Source organism: Oryzias melastigma, linkage group LG19 (assembly GCF_002922805.2).
Source record: "Oryzias melastigma strain HK-1 linkage group LG19, ASM292280v2, whole genome shotgun sequence".
Taxonomy (NCBI): domain Eukaryota; kingdom Metazoa; phylum Chordata; class Actinopteri; order Beloniformes; family Adrianichthyidae; genus Oryzias; species Oryzias melastigma.
This window is the reverse complement of record NC_050530.1, coordinates 4,001,571-4,008,053: the sequence shown is the minus strand read 5'-3', so window position 1 is coordinate 4,008,053 and position 6,483 is coordinate 4,001,571. Positions and strand designations below refer to the sequence as shown.

At 31.1% G+C, this 6,483-nt stretch overlaps 1 protein-coding gene across 2 annotated transcripts in view; it reads right to left on the bottom strand.

Annotated features, from left to right (window-relative positions):
• LOC112153950 (zinc finger protein 385C) overlaps window positions 1-6,483 on the bottom strand; it is a 71,428-nt gene that overhangs the window by 54,057 nt on the left and 10,888 nt on the right. Inside the window, exon 1 of one of the 2 annotated variants that reach the window (XM_024284436.2) lies at window positions 873-893. The exons of the other annotated variant lie outside the window; for it this stretch is intronic. The gene's annotated coding sequence lies outside the window, so the exon portion shown is untranslated. Of the gene's footprint in view, window positions 1-872; window positions 894-6,483 lie in introns of those variants that run through there. 2 annotated transcript variants of the gene reach the window in all.

The window sequence follows — 6,483 nt, the reverse complement described above, 5'->3', positions numbered from 1 at the left end:
ATTTCTTTGTTTTTAACACCGATCTGGAAATATATCTTCACAAGATACTCCACATCTTTCATCTTCAAGCACGACTGATAAACAGACAACTTTTATTTTCTCATTAATTTACGACTTTAAATCTCGTAGATTTCAAAGTTTTTTTCTCGTAAATTTGCAAGATTAAAAGTCTTAAATTTAGCCTATGACTTTTCAAGTCATAAATATACGACTTTATTCTCATAATTTAGCAGTTACGAATTTTTCTCGTAAATTTACAAGATTTAAAGTCGTAAAAAAATATTTTTTTCTTTATAAAGTGGCCCTAATACTCTGTTGTACTCTTTTTTTTTCTCTGTGACACTGGCCTTATCTCCGGAGGTAAATGGGTGTAGTTATAAAAATTTGAACATTTGTTAATATTGACTTGAAAGAAATAAAACGATGAACATTCTCTGTCCCATTTAAAGCTCATCTTGCACACTAAACTGTACACTATTACAGTTTATTCACATTCAAAAGCTGATAGTTCTGAAAAGTTTCAAAAATATCATTTTTGAAAGGGTTTCCTAAAGTTCCGAAATTTTTGCTTATGGCTATAGAGATTGTTTCTGGCGCCATCTTTGCCTAACCAGAGGCCCCTCCTTTTATGCCTCGTTTCTATTGAGCGGTACGGACTAGGGCTGGGTTGAAAAGAAAATGATTAGAATCAATTTAAGCTTAATAGATCAATAATCGATTCACAAAAGATACAAATCGATTTAGCACATAAAGCTAAAGTCCGCTAGCTTGGTGCTAACGTTCAATGGAATTTCCCATAGGACGGCTAATGCTAACGTTCGGATGACCGAACAAATACATTGCTGACTAAATGAACATCTTTATTTACTTACCGGTATTAATTTTCTTTCAAGGAAATAATTTTAAAGTAACTATTTGTGATCTAAAACTTCGTTTTCCCCCTCATACTGTTGTCTTCTTCTTGGATTAAGTGTACTTCTATAGCGCGATCGCCACCTAGTGGCCAGACTGAGACGTCCTCCAGGAGAAGAAGCAGTTTACATTTTTGTAACACTGTTTGATATTAACAATCTCATTATTTTACTAATGAATTTTACAATATGTGAACTGTATCAGATTAATATAAATATATTCAAATTAAATAATAGATTTTTAATGTGTTTAAAAAAATATGTATAAACTTAAAATTGAATTTAATTAAAGAATTGAAAGATTTGGAAAAAATCGTAATCGAATCGATTTAGGCTCTTGTGAATCGAATCATTTATGGAAATGCATCTGCGGACTCAGAAACGGATGGAAAAGAATTGTTTTGTACAATAAAGTGAAAGCAGTAGTAATAGGAGAACAGCAACAAATCTGTGTCGTAAGTAAGTTGTGTTAATGTGAAAAGAGTTAAAATTTGATGCCAATATACAAGTGACCTTAATAAAAAAAAATAGTTAAACCAAGAACAAAGAATATGACAGTAAAATAAAACTCTTCTATTAGAAGTTTGTGACTTTTTATTTTTTTAGTCTGTAGACTGTACTCCAGCCAAGGGCAACAGCAAGTGTGAGCATCTGTCATCAACCATCTGGGATGGCCTTAAGCAAACAAACGTGACCTTCGTCGGACTAAATAGTCCCATCGGAAACAATGGAGAAACAAAAGGGCTTTTTAATTTACGGTAAAGTTAATAATTTAAGTAATTCAAAATAATTTACTATAAAAACAAACTATCAGAGATTTTTCAGTTAAAGCTACAGTTTCCTTGGACATATGAGTCTATGTATGATAAGTCAGAGAAAGAGGTTGACAGTGTTGTCCAGCCAGTGACGGGGAAGAACAAGATGGGGCCTTCTGATGAAAAAATACTGACACCACTCGACATTTCTAGCGATAAAAAAAAAATTAACCGTCTGAATAAAATATGGATGGATGTAAATGTTAGAGAAGTTGTAGAAATTGCAACTATCCACCAAACTTTTACACTCTGGAGAAAGACTGATAAAGAAAATCTATAAACTCTCATTAAAGAAAATCCGCAGAAATCTGCAGAGGTAAATAAAACCAAAATAAATCAAAGAGAGTTTCTGCAAGAGTATCGAGGAATAAAGACAAACAGAGACCGGTCTGGCGTTAAATAAAAACAAGAAACTTCTTCAGAAAGAAAAGCTTTATCCTGCAGTACATTTAAAAGTATTTTTTTCCAGCTTTTAGCCAATAAAAAGTAAATAATATTAAATCCTAACAAACTGTGCTTAAAGTTTCTAGATTTTGAATCGTTTTCTGTTGGGATTTAAACTTCTAAGTTTCAAACTAAGAGACATAAATTATGCGATTTCATTGTTTTTTTCTATTTATGCCTCAAGTTTCTCTGTGTAAATCTGTTTACTCCAAGTTAAGAATAAAAAGTGAAAGGTATTGTGCTCTTGAGGAGTAGCAGAGTGGGTGGAAGGAAGAGAATATAAAGGAAGACGATGACTAACAAAGATGACTAAGAGACGGTTTCAGGGCTGCTCTTCAAGTCGTTCGTCTTGCTCACGTCGGCCCGTCCGTTGATAAATATACATTGAGCAAAGTTGACTGGGAGATTCTTTGCAAGACAAATGCTGGATATTTATAAGGTTGCAAACAAGCCAGTCAAGTATAGGCTGCAGAAGTGTTTATCGACGTAGTGACAAGTCTTTCTGACCATGCATCATCTTTGGATATATATATATATTTTAAATCTTTGCTGAAGAAAAATAGATAAAAATCAAATATAGAATGTCTGTAAAAAATCCTACAGATATAAACTGACAAATTAATCTACATAAAATGATTTTAATATTTTATATAAATGCATCATATTTACTGAGGCGCTCTGAAACAACATGATTTTATCCAAAAATAAGGAAGAAAAAGAGATAATTTGTGATCAAATTTGGACATTTTAGGGAAATACTACTTTTATACAAAATGAAAAAGCAACGTGTAAATAAAAATAAATTATCCCAGTTCTACCACTAACTGTACGACTTTTGGCGCCAAACAAGGACGGACGACAAAAAAAGCCACTAAAACAAAACTAAAAAATACAAGATCAAAACAGAATTGGAACTAATACTAAAATAAAACCAAAACTAAAACTAAACAAAGCAGGTGAAAAACGTAATTTCTTTGTTAGTTCTGAAACATTAATCATCATAAATACAAAATTACTTTGGCTTCAAGAGATTTATTTATTTGTGGTTTGATATATAACCTAACAGACGAAAGGATTATATTTATGTTTTTTCTTTCTGTTCTTGCTTTTTTTTTTGCATTTTAACATTTAATGCAAAAAAAATAACACGACCAAAAAAGTCAGTGAAATAACAGAAAATAATTTAGCAAGCCTTATGTTACCATTTGCATAATATTTAACACATACATTTCCATAAAAATCCACTGTATATAACGTGGTTCATGTTTTCTTCCCTGTAGTTCATCATCATCCCACTAGGGGCAGTAGAACATCTTTTCCTGCTCATTTCAAAATGGCTGCCTCCATGAAATCTCAAAAACACTTTTGGCAGTCGAAGTTTTGCCAATTTTCAAAGCTTTATGGGGAGAATAACTCATCTACTGATCTTTTTTTTTTAAAGACTACTTAAATAAATAAATAGTTTGTAATTAATTCTTTACAATACGGTTATACCATGTTTAAAACGTGTAGATCAAGTTAAAGACAGTGGGTAAATAAGCTGCTTTTTTCTTAAACACTCATGTCAATATTTATGCATGTTCAACTATTGTGAGCAAAAACTTACCAAATCATCATAATTGTTTCCATCTATATCAGTGTTTTTCACCCTTTTTTAAACCACACTTTTTTATTGGTAAAAATCACAAGGCACCCCACTAACGGAAAATATAATCAAATTGAACTCTGTGCCTGGATGACTATAATCTGCACAAACTTGTAAGCAAAAACACATTTAAAAATATGAAGTAAATCCTGTAACATACAGACAGTTGAGAGTGCACAATGGTTGCGACACCCTTGATGATATTTCTCCTACGGTTACACTGATCTATATATCATAAAAATATATATATTGCAGGGTTTTGTGGATTTTATGAAAGAGTTTAAAAACAAAAAAAAGGGAAAAAAAGAGAAAAAAAAAATATTGCGATTTCTGATGTATCGGCTTTTAACAGGTTAAAGAGAAGGAAAATAATTGATTATTACCACAGCGGACCATTCAATTAACTAATTAACTATGATTTGGAACAGAATTGTATGACTGTTTACTGTCAATTTTTTTTTAAATGTATTGTTAAGCTTTTTTAGAGATACCATAAAAAGGTCAAATTTGGCACTCGTTTCCTAGGAAACAAAGATTTATACCTAAAGAAAAAACTAGATAAACCATAGTTTGAGATCATCTAAGCCTTTGTATTCGTAAAATAAAACTGCACCAAAATCATTAGAAATAATATTTTTTATATTTTGAAAAAAAAACATTCCTGTTGTTCATTATTTAATGCAAAACACCTCACAAAATTACTGTTTTATTTGATCATATTTATTTATTTTTAGCGTATTTTAATTCTATGACCTGTCTCTGTTGTGGGTAATTTTTCCCTCTTGACCAGGACTCCCTTGAAAAACAGATCATTGGATCTCAATGGGATTTTATCCTGGTTAAATAAAAATAAAAATAGAAAATTAGTAACAAACCAGGATTCTCTATGTCAGCAATGTAAAATGTAAACTACAATCTGTAGCAATAATTCTAAATATTTTGTTCTCCCTTTTGTCCACTTTGCTGTTTACACAATTTTTAGTTTATATTCAGATATATATTTTTTATTTTGTATAGTTGAGTAATAATGACCACATTTTGGCTGTTTTACAGTCGGTGTGAGCATTGCATGACATCCCCATTCCTTATAGTTAAATCATGTTTTGCTAAAAGAAATAAAAACAGTTTTATTATGTTTTGAGAGGACATACAAACAGAACACACAAATGCTATGTTTCTAATAACAGCTTCAGTTAATGAAAATTCAATCTGGCCTGCTTGAGTGGTCTTTTGTGCTCAGTAGAGCAGAGAGGAAAAAAAAAATCAACATTTTATGGAGAAAACCCAAAAGTTATTTTGGAAAAACAAATATAGAGAAATAAAAAATGTCATGAATAAACAAAATACTTTAAACAAATGATTGTCAATTTATGACTGGTTTGCTCCAATAACTTAGAATTAAAATGAGTTTGTTCTGCTTTTCTGTCTGGTGTCTTTTTTTTATTACTATTTGTATAAAAATAAAAGATTTTTTGTGGGAAGTAAAGAAAAAAAACATCAATTACACCATACTGTTTAACAAGAAGCTAAATTACTTTTGTTTTTGCAATCCACTTTGCGTACAATTTCTGTATTTAAACTGCAAGTAAATACAAGACACATTTTTCTGCTCTAGTTAACGAAATATAATTCCAACATAACAGTGAGATGAAGAGCAAAACCTCAAAAATGAGTCGAGATTTATGATCAAAGTTAGAACATTCGTGTTGAGTTTATTAAAGCGTATTTTTATAAATAAAAACAAAAATATTTGAAAAAAATCGGAACTGAAATGATCAGATTTTCCTCCTTGTTATTTATTTTAAAATATATATGTTTGCATCAACTTTATCAAATTTCCTGCTTCTTTATACACATGAAAAAATACAAAATATGCTAAAATGCTAAACTAAATATCAAATATTCTCAACCCTTTAAATGTCTGAGGCCTTTGACACATGGACCTGTTCAGGTTTACCTGTACAGGTGGCTCCACCCACAAATTATAGGAGGAATTTTAATAATCTCCTGCCGTTCTGCAGAAACTGTCATACAAAACAAGTTTTTTGACTAAAAACAGAACCATAATTAAAATAACTCTGGAAATGCTTTTAAAAGAGATTAAAAGATTTGATAAATAATTCATGAACAATTTTTGACATTAATTTTTTCATTTTCAATATTCTCTTAACCTTTAAATCCATGTTTTGGGTTATTTTAACACGTTTTTGTAGCCTTTTTCTCATAATGGAGGACAGTTATAAATTAATTAAAGATTTAAACTCCATTCCTGACTATTATTTTTATCAAATCACACTGAATTAGGGGCAGATGAAAACCAGATGTTCGAAAAAGCTCGAGTTTATTACTCATCAACCCCATTTCTCCGCTCAAATTTAAACCACATACTTGTAGACAAATGGATCCATGCAAGTCCTGATTTTCTACCATCTGGCTCTAAACTGTGCAGCTGGATAGCTCACATATTGCTCGTCGTTTTTGTGCTATGCTAATGTTAGCTTGGGTTTGTGAGGTGCCTGTCGCTAGCAGGAGCGAGCGTAAACAAAGGCATGCTGGGGAATTAGCTCGGCTAACTTCCCCGCCAACAGCGTCTTGTTGTTCCTGCAGAAAATATGTCTTAAAAACAACACAGGTTTTTTTTTTTATTATAGCTAATAATTAATAAGAA